Raw genomic sequence first — 16,905 nt, 5'->3', positions numbered from 1 at the left:
TAATTATATTTGAGTTGCTTGCAAACTGATTACTTAATGATGTATCACCATTAGGTGAATATCTTTTCCAGACATCAGAGCTACACGTACTATTCAGTCTGCACCTCCTTTAATCTTTCCTCCCCTTCCTATCCCTACTAATGGGTACTAGTTACTTCCTTTTTTTTTTTTTTAAATCCTGTGAGTCCTCATGAGTCCTTCAAGAAATCTGCGTGAACTAAGTTGCTTTAAGCAATTTTCAGCGGGGACAGATAACGTTAAAGATCTAATTTATCTTAATGTTGTTAGATTGTTCTTCCCCTAACATGGTCTCCATTCTTTCTCCCTTATTATTAATTATAACTCTGTTATGTGTTTGATCTCAATTAACCTCTATATAGAATAAAGCAACCAAACTGAAGCAAGAAAATTTCAGCGTTCTCTGTCACCTACAATACTTCACTTTCCTCCTTTAAATAACAAGTCCTCTTTCTCCCATTTCATTATCATATTGAGTGTGTTTCAGAGCACTTCCTGATTGCCTTTTATGTTTTCTTCCAGCTGTATATCGTTTTGTGCCATAGTCTTCTCTGCTTATTTCTCCATCATGTGCTATTCTTCTAAGTGGCTTTTTAGCAGTATGTCCTTGTTTCCATTGTATACAACTACCTCTCCCCCTCTCCCACTTCCTGATCACTGAAGAACTCGTGATGGAGGTGGTGTCTTACTACATCCATCAGCTATTGTCTGTAATGGAGTTCGTTGTCATCAGACGTTGCAGCCTCATTATAATCAGCTATTCTCCTGCACTGTGACAAAAGAAAAAAATCTATTATTAAAAGAAAGGTGGGAAGAGATTGCAGGAAGTATAGTCTAGTAATTCCCTGAGTAGTATCAGGAAATAAAATAGGAATAGTTACACTATAAAAATATAGAAAAATATATATGAGTTACAGAAGCTGTAGTAGAATGTAAGATAAAATACAACAGTTACTATCAATAAACGTTGTTATTAATTTGTGTCTATGGAAGTAGCCTTGTTCATGGATTACGCTTTGCAATGTGTCATGAGAACTCAGAAGATGAAAGAGATGATTCTTCCCACATTTAAAAACTGTCTGTGAACATAATCTTTCACAAAGATTATGAGACAGAGCAGTAACTCAGGTGGTCCTGTGGAGTAATTCAATCCTTGCTTCCCCACAGGAATATATGAAATCTCAGCTGGTTGTGTCTGAACATACAGATCTTCCAACCTTCGCTACAGAGCAAATCCTTCATTTGATGTTTGAGCCTAAGTACTGAAACCCAGGAGCAAACAGTTCTTAGAAAAAGCAGTTGTGATTTTCCATGTGAATTAAATGCTGAAATTATGGAGACAAACATTGAACTTGTGTGATAAAATAAAGCAAATAACCACAGTAAGAAGTACTTTGAGATGGAAAGATATGTAAAGAAACCCAGACGGTAAAGTGGGGGAAAAAAATAGTTTGGGTGCCATTTAAATGAAGGTAAAGCCAATCCTACATCCAGATCAAAGAAAAAGGTGTTCTAAATCATATGAATTTTAACTTATGTCAGCCTTGTCTTACTTGATCAGAATAATTGTTCCTAATATCACCTGACACCTGAGTGTCATTGGCAAATCTGTGGAAAGATAAGGTGATTGATGTTCTTTTCAGTGCAACATAAAACGTGACTTGAGTTTGTCATGTTAGTTTAAGCGTTTTTGCTGTCTAGACTTTTCAATACATGCTTTTTGAAGAATTAATGTATGTATTGTAAACACTAAATATAATATGTCTATATTTCATGCTCATTTATGCAGAACTTAGCTCTGGTGTGAAGTATGTTGGACTGTAATCTTTACCTTCTAACAGTATCACCCTGTGTGCATCAATTCTCCATTTTTAGTTCAGTAGGTAACTTCTAAATTATGGTGTTCAAATATGATTTCCCACAGTGGCTTGAGCCCTTCATGGCACAGCACATCATCTTATGTGGATGCAGTGTTATGGGTATTACTACGCTGTAAAAACATGCCTATTTACGTAAGACTGACTATTTCCTTCCAAATGGAGGTTGCAATCATTGAAGTGGCTAAGGGACTGAAGAAGTAAGGAAAGCTTAATGCATGAGTGTAAAATCTTTTCCCTTGTCTGGATGGTATTAAATGAAGAGGAAATTTCTTGGGCCACATATACATAGGAGGCATTATTTTCATATACCTATGTATTTCCATGGAAACTACAACAGATACAAAGAGTACAATAATGCTATTAGAGCAAATTCTCAGCTACTAAACGCTATTTTTAAACATAGTCACTAACATTAGCTATGGATTTTCACCAGCAATGAACAAGAACTTGCATTCCATGCTCACCAAAAACTGCATCAGCGGAGTTGAGCTGCTCTTGCCACCACTGAAATGCACCACCCACCGCCTCACTGTGCTGGCATCCACTGTTCGAACTGCATCAATATTCAGCAGACATCAATGAATGTTAATGAATGCCATTTTTCTTTTTCTGCGTGGAGGATTTCAGTAACACATCTTTGCGTCATCTGTGCTTCCATGTCAGATGCCATTCTGCAGACTGCCTCTCTGCTGCCATCTGTGGTACAGCAATAAAATATAATGGAATATTGGTGGGAAGGTTCATCCTCTACTACCACGTCATCAACATCTTTCTCTAATGCTGTGAGCCAATATAATAAAACAGGAGGCAGTACTTTTGGAGCAGCCCTTGTAGAATATATAATACAGTTTATGTATGTAAGTAACAAAACATATTTTAATTTTTAATACTTTTTATTAAAACAAAAAAGAGGGCAACAAAAATGTAATACTAGGGGGATGTTTGACCTTGTTTTTTGTGAAACCAGTGTATCAATCTGGCTTGATGGTAGTGGCTGCAATTCTTATGAGTTCTCAAGGTGTCAATCAGATTTTTGAAATTTTATTCTTCCTGTACTTCATTCTCAAAGTTGTTCAAAAGTGTACATACTGCCAGAGAGCAGTGACGTGAATAAAGTGTGTTGGTGAAGTGAGGGATATTTTTCTCTGGTGAGGTCTCATAGAAGTCTAGTAAAGAGACATGATCAAAGTTTTGTGTTGAATGTCTGTCTGCAACTCTGTACTTTCCATTTAAAAATGTGCAGGTCATGTATGTGAACTGAAAATATAATCTCAAACACACCAAAAAAAAAAAGACTTTTTTCAGCAGTCTTCTCAAATTCCTTTATCAAAGCAGAAAGCAGGACTGAATATTCTTTGCTGTTTACAGGATGGTGTTCAACCAGTGTATCAAAATGCATGAAATTATTTGCCTTAACTTGAGTTCGCATTGCACTGAGCCCCTCCTCTGTCCTGCTTTGGGTTGATCCGCTGTTAATAGCCCACCAATGTGTGACAGTTGCTGAGTGGTGGGTGTGTGCCTGGGGCTGGGCCAGGTGCCACCATGATGGTGTGGAGTGGAGGATGGGCCGCACAGTAGGCTGTGCTGGGCTTTATGTAGCCTGTGGGCTGGACATGCTTCATTTAATGGTTTTAGATTGATTGCTTTGGTTTCATAGGCTCATCAGTTGCCAACTGGGAATTAGAAAAGAGATAGGAGTTATTTAAAACTCCACTGTGTGCTATTTTTAAACAGCCAGCTAGAACCCTGATGTTACAGGAGCCAAAGAGGCATCACAAAAGATCTTAGACTGCATACTGGTTTTTAAGTCCTACCCTTTTTCAGCTGCCCGTGCAACCATAGCTGTTGAATAAATACAAGAATTAATGATCCTTATTCAAATGCTGAACAAGACAAGAAAATAAATGAATGAGCAAGACTCAGAAGCAAAAGGTAATAAATTGCAGTCTGACCTCAAAACAAAGGGGTGATATAAAATTTGGTTTTGTTTTCTGGTACTGTAGGTTTTGAGTAAAACTGGACGCCATTCCATGTATGAGCACCAGAGGCTCAATTTTCAATACTTGAAAATGTTGATATACACTAATTTTGTTGATTATTCAGTTTGAGTTGCTATGAACTCTCAGCTGTTTTAAAGGCCAAGAGGCACTATCCACACTCTGTAACTGGCTAGTTAACTAGATAACTGGCTAGATAACTGCCATTATCACCTGACAGTTCTAATTTTAGATCACATCACCCTACTTCCCCTAACTGTCTCATTTTCCTGGCTTACTGGCAGGCCACTGTGATAATTGCTGAAATTCTGCCAAAGTAGACAAAGCAAGACTTCAGTGCCATTTTAGAATTGATAGAAGAATTACCCTGACTCCACAGAATCTGTGCTTGTGGCCGTGATTGTCTCCAGCTGAGAGACTATTACATGTGAAAGAATAACATGGATATTATAAATATCAATATTAAAAGCTAGAAGAAAAAAAAATTTTTTTTAATCAAGCTGGAAATTTGTAGGAATAAAAGGTTCCTCCTGAAAGGTAAAAAATTGTCCAGTAACTTCTACAAAAAATCAGCAGTTCAATGCTGATCCAGTTCAAGATAGTGTGATACAAAGTACCCTCTGTGACAGAACTCCTCATTGTATACCCATACCACAGCAGCCAAGGGTGTTTGTAACTTTGTCATGTCATCTGCTATCTGTTTCTGATACTTCAAACACTGACAAAATCTCCAAGGGTAGGCATGGTTTGGGGAATATTTTCTTTTTTTTAAATCTATTCTCTCTTTCCTGAACTGATGGACAAACATTTTCAATTGGGAGAACAGCAAACAAAAAATTTATTCTCCATCCCACCCCTTTTTGTTCATTATCCTAAATCAGTATCAGCAACAGTCACTCTAAAAGCTACTCCACAGAGAAATCATCAATTGTTTAAAAAATGCAATCAGAAAGGGGACATGAATGTGACTCGAGGAGATCCACTCAGAGAAGTTCCTGGACTCTTACTATACGAAATCAGCCTTTTATACTAAGCATTGTAAGAAACTATGATGAGAACCAGGTCTTCACACAAAGGAGAATAAGAAGAGCAGTGGCCATTAGGGGAATCCCAGTAGCACAGAGGCACAAGGTCTCCTCATGGTCACAAACCTCTCCAGGGGTGATATCTACCACGAGTCAGCAGGAGACCCCGTTCTTAGATCTCCACAGACTGAGGAGTAACTGTTGGAGGTGGGGGTTCTTTATGGGATAGCAGTGAAGAGCATTTGGGGATTTTTACAAGATTGTAATTGGGAGTTTATGGAAAGAACAGGAGGTAAATCAGAAAACGTAGCTGAGAAAAATCCATTTGTTCTTAAATGGAAAAAAAGTTTCTAAATTCTTTTAAACTTTAAAAAAAAAAAAAACCTTCAAATTTACATTTTAGGTCAACCTGAAGCAAGATTTGTTTCTTAATGACATAGGTTATTTAACTCTCTTTTTTTCTTAAAGGCTAGTTTTGAAAGGAAAATTACTATGTTTAAAAGGAAATATCAGTAAGAGTTGTTTTCTGTCCTTAGAAAAAGTCTTTAACAAAAGTCTTGAAATATTTGTTCTTGTAATTTTGAAATTAAAAAATCACCTCTTCAGTCAGTTCAAAATACTTGTTTTCCCATTTCTGGAAGTAGTATTGCTCTATTTGCCATGTTATATTTTTTTTCTGTGAGGTTGCAGTAATCTAAAACTTTACTTCTATTCTCATGCACATCTAAAGTTGAGAAGTCTCAAAGGCAATATTTTAAATCCCAGAAATTATGTCTTCATATGGAAGAAACACATCTTGATAGGCTTTCTAATCCCCAAAATACATTTTGCCGTATAGGGGAAATAGGGTGATAAAGATAGAAGCATGCAGATGTTGTGCTCTGCTACCACAATTCAAGCAGTCAAGGAAAAAAATCATTTTTATTTTTATTTAATATAAATTCATACAATCTTGCCAGCCTTCAGTACCTGAATGCACTGGAAACTAATGTCTTGGTTGGATCTGCAACCAAAGTAAACCAGCCTAACATTTTTGAAGCGGTCGGAATAGTTACCGTTACAATTGATTTTATTGCACTGTGGTAAATTTATCATAATTCTCATTGCTTACACAGGGATATGCTGATCTCTGCTTGAAGCAAAGGTCAGTGCTTGATAATGTGGGAGGAGTGCTGTGCTCTTATTTTTCTCTCTGTTTCATCTTTTCATGAGTCCTGACCTCTTGTGAAACATGTTCACACCATACCCTGAGGCTTGACTTATGCTGGAATCTGTGTCTAAGGAAATGTACTGGAGGAGGTTATTTTTATTTCTTAGAAGTTTTATATGTTCAGCTTCACCGTGAAGAGATACAAAAGTCAGCTTCTCTTTGCAGAGGTAGATAGTGTCTGCTCAGCATTTAAAAGTCTGGATGAGTTTTCTCTATTCTCATTCCTGGAGCTGCTTCACGTGTTAGTGATACTGGGAAGTTAGGAGGAAAAAGCCATGATCTTCTGTCTTAAAACTTGATGTTTTGACATTTTCTACAAGAAAGATATTATCCCATACAAGAAAACTAGTATTTCATCTACTATTTCCTTAGGTAACAGAACTTATGCCGATGAAATCTGGCAGTGGTACTTTTATTTCCATGTGGTAGAAGGATATTGGTTTCACTGAAGATGATTTGGTTTAAAAGCACACATTTTGAATCATGCCTTTTATTTATGTAGCCCTTAGACAGTTTTAATACAGCAGTTTCCCAAGGAGTTGGATTTATGTTATGAAGGAGTCTGTCTTTAAACTGCTAATCAATGAGGTGCTAATTGCATGAGACTAGTCATTTTGAGAACATTTAATTTCTCCCCCACATATATTTATATTTTGTTTGTTTAAAATGACAATAGGGAAAATGCTACTGGCTTCCTCTTTGATGTCCAGCACTAATAAGTACTACCCTTGGCTCAATATTTTCTTATCAGAACAAATTGAGAAATTGCTGTAGACCGCTACACAAATGGAATAAGCTAGCTGGATGCTGAAATTTCAGTACTAGTTTGGTTCAGAAGTGCGGGGCAAAGATCATACTTCACCATCAGGAGCAGAAGATCTCCTGCAGCAGCACAATTGCTGGTATCCCATCATGGTGGAGGTAGGGCACAGAGGCACATGCTAGCTGGTGGAAAAAATGGCTGTTGTAACAACAATTGCATCAGCATAACTGTAGTTTCCCAGCAGTACCTTGGCTTTGTAGAAATATCTTTCTCATTCCCATTACCATACAATGTGTTGAACTGTATGAAAATGTTTAATCTCAGTTACTCAGATCAGAAATTCAGATCTTCTGCCTAATACTTCTGGTGGCATGATGGTACTCAAAGCCCCACTTAAAAATCTGTTATTTTGGGGTTTCTTTATCTCTCTTGCAAAAGCAGGAGGCCCACTCATGATAAAAAGAGAAATAGTGTAGGGAGGTGATGCTTGATTCTTCTCTCCAAACACAGATTGAAGAAGGTGAAACTTAAGAAGTAAATGGAAAAAAAAGACCCAAATTCGAATAAAAGTGTAGAAAGCTTCATTGGCTATAACCAGATATTATGAGAACTGTGGGCAGAGGGAGGAAGTACTTTCACAACAGCTTCTCTCTCTTGACCGGAGTGGGCCAGAAGTTTTCCACTGGCCATGTAATTTTCAGCTCACACCAAGCACTCTGTGACTCAGTGCATCATCCTGTAAAATGAAAAAAAAAAATGGGTCAGACTTCATACAGCAATTTTGAATTATATCATTCCCAGTGAGGTGAGTGCCAGCTTCACTAAAGTAATACATGTATAGAACAAAAAGCAGCTTTGCCCTAGACTAGAGAACAGCCTAGAGAAAAGTGTTTTTAGGTTTCTAATATAATAGAATTGCAAGCCATTTTATATAGAGTTAAATGTTTTCACAAAATAACACCTTTTCTGTCTTCAGGAAAGACCACACCAGTCAGTGGTCTTGGCAAGCTCCAAAATAAAGAAACAAAAGAAAAAAAAAAATCAATAAAAGCTCATTTTTTTTAATGGATGTTATTTGGGAGATCACATAAAATAAAGATGCTGGACTCTTCTTGTTGGCTCTCTCTGGCCAGCTCTTTAGTAAGGTGGACACCTTATACAACATGCATCAGGATCTGTAGTGTTTAAAAACATTGACTGTGAGTTTCACAACAAAATAATCTGACCTAAGCTTAACTCTGTTTGCAAACAAACTTTGGCAAGATTTCTATTGCACTTATTTTGTTTGTTTGTTTATTTGTTTTTACCCAGTGAACCTGTTATCACTGCATTTTTTCAGCTAACTTAGATAAATTGTAACCAGCCTCAGGCCTAGATGAAAATGAACAAACGTGGTATCCAATAATACTATTAGAAGCTGAAGGCAAGCTATGGCTTTCCTGGAGTCAGACCTCTTTTCACACTGAACCATAACAAATAATACTGTTTAAAACCTTTTCTGGAAATGATCCCCCGTATTTCTCTTTTACATTTTCTTGGTTTGTAAAGTGAGTCCAAGTTTACTTCTGCTGCAGCTTTGGAGAGCACTACTGGGATAATGTCCACTAAAACAACATGAAGGAGCTACAATGTCTGCCCAGGCAATCAACCAAAGAAAAATTATATTCCACAGCATTAACTGGTGACAGGTTGTCTGTTCCTCCTCCTCTCACCTACTTCTATTTGGAACAAACTGTTCAGAAATTACTAGAGGTGTTGTAAAAGTAAGTGTTTCAGTTTCAGCAGTGCTTTACTGCATCATTATTTATTATTTTGACTTAGTGAAAAATAAGTTCATTCAAAAGTCTGAGGAAGCACATGAAATAAAACACAAGTTAGAGCCAGTTCCATAATATAAAAGTCTTCTGAAAGTACTGAAAATTAGATCTTGCTCACCATCCAGAACAACCCACTCATCCTGCTTTCTCAGAAAGAACTTGGTTAAAAAAAAAAGTCCTTTGTAGTATGACGTAGAGGTCAACTAATTCAAGTTTTGTGGAAGGATAGGAAAAGTAAGTTCTGCAGTTCAGGACCTTTTGTTGGAATACTCTGTATCATCTCCTCTCAATTATATTGGGCTCTGTTAAAATCCTGGGCAATGTCCATTGTCACGTTATTCACCTAAAAGGAAAGAAAGAAAAAGAAAGAAAGAAAGCATCAAAGGCAACCTTTTGGAACTCCTAGATTAAGCACTTTCAGGTACTAGTAAATGGTTTGTTATAGAAAATGATGCTTATGAATTAAATATTATTGGCTTAAAACCTTATTTGTGCTTGGAAAATGGCTGGATATCCCAAAATTATAGATTTTGTTTATTATTTGTATTACGGTAACACCTAGAGGCCAGAGCCCTACTGTGCATGGCACTGTACAAATGTGCACAAGTGGTTGATATTACGATATTACAACTGCAAAATGTAAACATCAAATGGATAATGCAGGAAAGTGCAGAACAAGAGCATGTAAGATGGCGGTGGTCAATCCGAAAAGAATCGACTTCCTTGACTCATTTGCTGGTCTCTAGTTGAGTTTAGAGGGGGACTATATCAAAGAAGACATCCCAGGAGTGACTGGGAATGGGCTTATGGAACCACAGACATACTGCAAGAAATGCCGTTGAACATAGACTTTATTATATGCATTTACTAGCATCCCGCACTATCTTTGCGTTCTAAGTATTTTGGTAAGATTGTCTTCATGTGATCAGCAGTAACTGATAGGCTATAAGGAAATAACTTGCTTGAAGTTGATAGTCTTTCATGGGCGCAATTAACTTGGGTTTTACGTGTGTCCTGGAAACTGAGAATGTTGTATTTTCAGTTTTTCTTTTAATGTTCCAACATATTTACATAAAAACTATTGATAGCGTTGAATAATCCTGGAATGGCTTTGCCCCATTTTTCTGCCCCTTGGTCTACTGAATGAGTTGGTAACAGAAAACTGTTATGGTTTAAAAAGATACAGCAAACTCACAGGCAACGGTACTATTGTTGTCTGTTTAAATTTCATAGCAAATGTTCTCTTACTCTCTGCTGAAGAATGTTATGAAATCTGACAGTGACTTAAGACAGGGCCATATTCGAGGGCTGAGTGTTAGTACTGGCTATGGTTCAGGCACTGAGCCTACTACTGAGGGAGTTTATTAGTGTTAGTATCTTTTTCTATTTTTATAAAACAGCTGTGAGAGCCTCCTTGGAAGTGGGTGACATTTGGCTGGTCAGCTAGCAGTGAAAGAGTTACAAGTTTTGTGATATTTATCCATGCCAACAGTTTTCTCTGGAAGCAAGTATTCTGTGTTGCATTATTCTTCTTGTTATCAATGGTACTGGACAGCTTTCTAATGCCTCCCCTGAATGTTTTCCAAAACTATCTGGTTGGCTGGAACTACACAAAACTTACATGTGCCAACTGCTGACGCATCTGTGGTGCCTGGCGCATGTTACTTCCTTAACTTGGACAGGCATGAATTGGAAACTGCAGCCCACAGCTTGGCAGAACGATCAGAGCTATATCATGACCAGCTTTGTGATGGCACTGGCTTGTCATGTATCATCTTTAAGTCCCAAATCATGTACTTGTTATAATAGAAGTGATAAAAGAGCAGAAGGATTAAAAACTTGGTGTTAAAATGTAAAGACTGTTATACACTTGCAATAGGAACCAGAGAATTTTTCACTGCATGTCCAGCTCCTCAGAAGTCCAGTATTGCTATCTCATTTCACTCATCAAATTCACTAATTTCATTCTATTATCTTCTCTGAATTCCATGTTTCTATTTCTGTACTGTTACATTTCTTCTGTATGCAGTTGAGTTATTCTTCCTCCTAAATCCTCACAAATTGCTTTCAATGAAGTCACTATGAAAGGAACAATCCCAAATCTTGAGAGATTGGGTAATTCCTGGTAGCCATTAGCAGAAGTATCTTTTTAGCTCCAATAATTCAAGTCTTAGCCTATCTCCAGCAGCACATTCTTTTCCATTGTTTATTTTTAAACGATACTTTTATGTGTAAAGTGAGAAGAAACTGTCAGATGAAGAGACAAGACCTAACCCAATTAGGATTAATTTGACAAGCGAAAGACTATCAATAACACAAGTTATATTTTTATCACAGATAATTGAGGGTTACTGACTGAACAAGGATTTCTGAAATCAAACCAGCTAAGGTCTGAAGAAGACAAATATGATAATACAGATTGAAATTCAGGTAGCAAACCAGTGGTGTACACTGTGAAGGCTGCTAGAATATGATAATCTTCAGTGATGTTTTGCTGCTAGTGCAAAGATAAAATTTTCTTCAGCCATCAGCTTTCCTGTGTATATGAAGACAATGGCAGTAGACATTTGACAACAAAGGCTCTGCATCTGGATGTTGTTTTTTCCCCACTTTGTTCTTTCATAGTTTTCAAGTTCTCTTCCAGCTTTGCCAGTCACAGACAGTAATTTAGTGCAGAGAGCAGCACAGCTATCTCCCAGCCCCTCAGTGAAAGTGCCAGCCTTCACATTCGTGCTTTTCTGTACTTACTTCAGCTGTGAGTTGATGATGTTTGCGGATCAACATCCAGGCCAGCTCCAAGACTAGACACTGTAGATTAATTGATGAAAATGGGTGCCTTTTCATATGTATTTTAGGGTGTTAGTCCTCTATGTTTAGACTGGGAAAATTGCAGCATGGACACTGTAAATATAATAGAGCTCTGTTTTGATTTCTTGTCCAGGCCCTCTTTAATCTCATGCACTGTAAAACAGATTTATTTGCCCAAATCTCCCTTTCTTTCAACTATAAGTTCAAATGTCATCATTTATGTTCAAATGGGGTGCAGAGATGGTTCCTTCAAAAGATGTAGAATTCTTTTTAGTGGTAGGTGCTGAGAACAGGACCTTTCTTTGAAGACAATGGATTTGATTCTTTCTGCTTGGAAAAATCAGCTCAGGATATCACCGTGATGGCACTGGGGAAGGAGTGGAGAATCAGTCTCAGAAAATTTCATCGCATGGTGCTTTCTGTTCTCCCAGATTCAAGAAGCAAGAACAGGGAGAGAAAACAGTGACCTGACTATCTTTTTTTAGCAGGACAGCATAGTGTATCACCAAGCTATTACTGAAGAGACTATAAGAGAGGCAATTTAATCAAATGTAGGTATAAAAGCCACACATAATTTTTCAATTACTGCTTCATGACCCAGTGTCTGTGATGTGCACAAATGATTTGGATCCGGCCACTTTTGTACTCCTTCAGTGGTAGTTTAAGTTTGCATCCTCATCTCACAGCCAATTTCAGTGCAGAATCTTGCGGTGATTTGTACGGAAGCCCACATTAGCTTTTTTTTTTTTTTTTATGAGAGCCTGCCTAATTCTAGTGCCTTCCTAATACTGCTGTGAATATTGTTCAAATCTTACATGCAATCAGAATAATGTGTTATTTGTATTGGCTGATATCTTAAATACCAAATTATGTTTTTATAGCATCTGAGTGAATCCATTTTCAGTGTCTACACAAAGACAAGTGGTAAATTGTCTTATACAAATATAAACATTTTTTCATTAAGAATTTTATAGTTCTCATTCTTTATGATTGCTCTTGTAACCTACAGAACTCTTCAAAGTAAAAGGTAATATCTGCAGTCACCAGTCCATAACTATTTAATTAAGTTGTAATTCATGTAGTTTTACCAAAGACTGTGAAATTTTGTTTCATTTTCCATTTAGCATATGTCTGATAAAATATATTTCCTGATATGTAGAGATCTAAACACAGTCTCTTAACATTTAAAACAATTTTCTTTTGATAAATCAAAATTGTTTTGCCTTGGACGTATTCAGAAATGTGAAACATGGTACAAATCTGTCACAAGAGAAGAATTTGAGTTATTAATTGCCAAAAACACAATAGTTTTCATCTCCATGGTGAAAAGTAAACCCTGGTGACACTTATGAAAGGCATGGGCTCCTCATTCCCTGCTGAGAGGGGACACACGGAGCAAAATCCTGTGCCAGGCCCTCCGAGGTTTAGTGGCTCAGAGAGACTTCAGATTGTGGCCTAATATTTGTCATGACACAACAAGTAAATAAATACCTTGGCACAAAGCCTAGAGCCTGTCAACACTGCCCCTGCTGCAACCTCCTGTTCAAAATACAGAGCTCTATTTATCGTCTTTTCATATAAATCCTGTTCAGAGGAAATCACCTAGGACATATTTAATTTCCTTGTTTGGCTTCTTGATGATGTAACCTGGATAAACCCTGTATCCAGAGACCCTCACTGAGAACATTAGGCCAAAGTAGCTGTGAAGGTTTTTACTTGTCAAAGTAATTTATATAATAATGACGTGTTTCATAGTTTGCCTGTGCAAAGTCAGCTTAAGCAAATCAATTCTGTGCTATTTCTCCTAAATGCTAAAGTTCAGAATAGTTACAGCTGCTGTTTAATGAAATATTTCACAGTCACAAGAATTTTCACATTAGATTGGAATCCCATTGCTGAGTCATTTTATCTCCTCATTACTGTAAATATTCTCAAGCATTCTTGCTAAAAAGTGGTGAAACACTACCAAAAATATACTATGAGCAGGAAAGTAATTTTTATCTTCACTCTAGCAATAATTGTTGAGTATTACAGCAGTAGAACTGGATGTATCTTGTGTAAGGGGAGGAATGTGGGAAAGAAGGATGGAGGTAACAACAAAGAAATTTTGGATGATATACTGAAACTGAAAACTACAAAGAGAAGGAAGAGTGGTATCCAGGGAAAGGCAGTCATGAGAGTGAGCAAATCAAGTGCTACACATTAATGGAGGAAAAAAAAGGTTGAAAAGTTTTGAGAGCTATAGAAAGGAAGATGTGTCCAAGAAGAGCAGTGTTCCATGTTATTGGAAATCTACGGTCCTGGAGGTCCTTCCCACTGGATTTGACTACTGTAAGAGGAGGCTTTCAGGACACAGGATTTTGTATAACTTCAGCATATCTTAGATGACCAGGAGAGCAGGGTCATGGGCTATGTCTAGGTAGACATTTGCTGCTTAGTCTGGACCACATATGCCTAACCTGCTAGTTTTATGTTTTTGTTGCCTTCTTTTTTTTTTTTTTAATAAGTTTTAACTAAACATATTAAAAAATAAAAGAGGTTATGTTACTTGTATGCATTAAATATGTTATGTATTTTATATGCAGCCTAAGACAATAGCTTTTCACTCAATGAGTTCCAGACAAGCCAAAAGTTTGGACGCTCGTGGGACAGTCTATTTCTTTGGGGTATGAAACATATATTGAACTGGTGTGGAAGAAAACAGGATATACGTGAACAAGAAGGTGCCCTTGAATTGTCCTTCTGTCCTCAGTGTCTGTGAATATCACTCTGGAAAAAAAATAGTGCTCTGGTTCCTAATTTCTACATTTCTTTGGAAAGCATTTAATTTTTTAATCTGATGGAATAGGGATTCTTCTTCTTTTCTTCAGAATGCTAACCTTTCAAAATCAACAGGGAGCACAACATAACCCAGTATTTCAATCTTGTTTCACCTCTGATGGCTATTTATAATGGCTGCTCAAATAGGAAATTTGCTTCTGACCTTTGAAGCTGGAATATACTTGAAATTCATGCCTCACTGTGCTCTGTCAGCTCCTTTTCATGCATGCTTTTATACGTGGATTAATAAATATGAGTTTGGGAGCAAAAGTTCTAGCAGTGAAATTTCACTCGTGATTTTGCTGCAGGACATGTTTGCAAAAAGCTCATCTAGAAGCTGAAGGAGAACAATTTTTTCACTTAAAGCAGTTTTGAATATGACATCACTATCTATGACTGACAGTATCAAGAACTTTTAATGTCAGAATGACACATATGACAGGATCACTAAAGCTTAAGTAACCTAGGGAAACAGATTTTAATTATGGCTCTCTGTTGAAATGTATTTTGTTGTAATTTGTGACATAAAATAATAGTTTAGCTTAGTATTAGCCAGACTACAATTCTGTTATTACAACACACTGCTTTTCAGCCTGTGTGTGTCAAGAGAAACCAATGGTCTGTATATTCTGAACTATACGATGCTCATCTTTGAGTTATGAAATGAGTTCATCAAACTTAAGCTACATGATCTTGCTCTACATCCACAAAATATTATAGCAATCAAACAGAAGGCATTTACATAGATAATGTTAGGAAGACTTTGAGGAATATTGGAGTGCACTAAATCTTTTCATCCTCACAGCCCAGGTTGGAGATGAATCAAAGTCAGAAACTATTCCTTAAACTGAGTCTTGGACTCTCTAAAGCAGATAGGAACAGTGTTTTCTGCCAAAGCACAATCTAAGAATTTGCGTACAATATATATTGATCTGATATGTTCTGTATAACATAGATAAAAATCCACAGTGAAACAATCATGCTATATTATGCTAACTGAAAGTATTAGTCTGAAATAAATTCAGATAGGAATGGAAATTAAAATAGACAATTATGTGTTAATTTGCAAGGTTATGTTCCTAGGTTTTTGAGATACAGTGAAGGTAATTTAACTCTACAAGTTTTGTGTGAACAGATGAGGGTTTGAGAATAGAATATTCTGTTACCTGAAAGCTATAAGTGTAAGTGCTTCGGGAGTTTATCCATCAAGACAAAAGTAATCTTTAGGCTCTAGTTATACAGATAGAGCTTTAGGCACACAAGAACAAAAACATCCATGATTCTGCTAACATAAAACTGGAAGACTAGAGGTTTTTTTTTGTTTTCACTTTTATATGGCTTTCTCATGACACACTGAAGTGAAAGTCAGTTTCATCTTTCAGGAAAAAAAAATCTTTTTTTTTTTTTAATAAGCAGACTTTCTTTCCTGTGAACTTGGATGTGCATATGAAAAAATGCTTCAGTGCTTCTGAAGTCATGTGGAGCATAACTCCAAGTAGCTGTAATTTCAGTTTTGCAAAGGAGTTCATTTTTAAACAAGATTTGGTATAAGAATGATTGTGACTGAATTGTTACTGCATCTTTAACATGCAAAGAATTCTGAGTGTAAGAGTTAAAAGGAAACTTGTCAACTGGAAATGGTTTCTGCTTGCATTGTTTCAGTAAAATGTGTTAAAAACAGTATGTTTCACTCTGAAGAATTCAAGATTTGTGTTTTAGTTCTTTAGGTTTGGAAAGGGAAACCTCAAAATAAAATATCTTTTCCTAAATATATTTTTACTTGGATCCAAATGACAGATCTCTCTTTGCATTGAATTCAGCCTGTTGGAAATAACCAAATAATTTATCAGGACGGTATCTCTGATAAAAGCAGATTTAATTCGCAATTGCAATGGCGGGCATCCTGCAAGCAGAAGCGCACCTATGGACACAATATGACAGCTTTTGTACCTTGTTTCCCTCCGCCATGCCTACCCCCTCCCGTTTCCCCATTGGCTGGGTACTCCAGGTTCACAATCTTATCGAAGGTTTACATTTGTTAGTTACATTCTGACACTTTGTTAATTCACGTGCTATCTTGTGGCAGTCAGTCACCATCCTGCTGTTCCCAAGATGTCTCAGTACTCTTCTTACCGTGTTGATATGGTGATTTTCTCCAAAGCTTCTTCCATTCTGTCTGAAGGACGCTTCCTCTGTTAAACAAAGAGCACCGAGGGGGGGATGTCAGGCCTTCCCGATGCCTGTTTAGGCACTTCCTTGGGCATGTCATGACTTGTTCTCTGGTTCGATCAATCTCGTGCAGGATATTCTTGCAATGCAAATGACAAAGTATAACACATATTTTCATGCTGGCTATACATAAATTGTTGCTAGCTCATGTATGTATATTGTTATAAATTAGACCGCATCAAATCAGATCATAGAAAAGTATTTATTAATTCGAGTAAGCAAAAACACAAGCAAACGCAGCGCTGGGTGGCCGGGAAGTCGCAGCTTCCACAAACGGCACGCAGCCTGAGCGAGGTTTGAGTCCCGTCTTTATACAGTCCTTAGTTCCTCTATACGTG

At 37.1% G+C, this 16,905-nt stretch overlaps 1 long non-coding RNA gene across 2 annotated transcripts; it reads right to left on the bottom strand.

Annotated features, from left to right (window-relative positions):
• Positions 6,605-16,642, bottom strand: LOC110397019. 2 transcript variants are annotated; one of them, XR_002437466.1, is made up of 4 exons: positions 16,472-16,642; positions 11,459-11,611; positions 8,966-9,053; positions 6,605-7,629 (listed from the first exon to the last, which is right to left on the bottom strand). It is a non-coding gene; the product is annotated as an uncharacterized LOC110397019 (long non-coding RNA). The 2 variants fall into 2 exon arrangements; XR_002437467.1 differs by lacking the exon at positions 11,459-11,611.

This window comes from Numida meleagris, chromosome 3 (assembly GCF_002078875.1).
Source record: "Numida meleagris isolate 19003 breed g44 Domestic line chromosome 3, NumMel1.0, whole genome shotgun sequence".
In the NCBI taxonomy this organism is placed as follows: domain Eukaryota; kingdom Metazoa; phylum Chordata; class Aves; order Galliformes; family Numididae; genus Numida; species Numida meleagris.
Note: the sequence above shows the minus strand (reverse complement) of the source record. Positions and strands in the feature narration are given on the sequence as shown.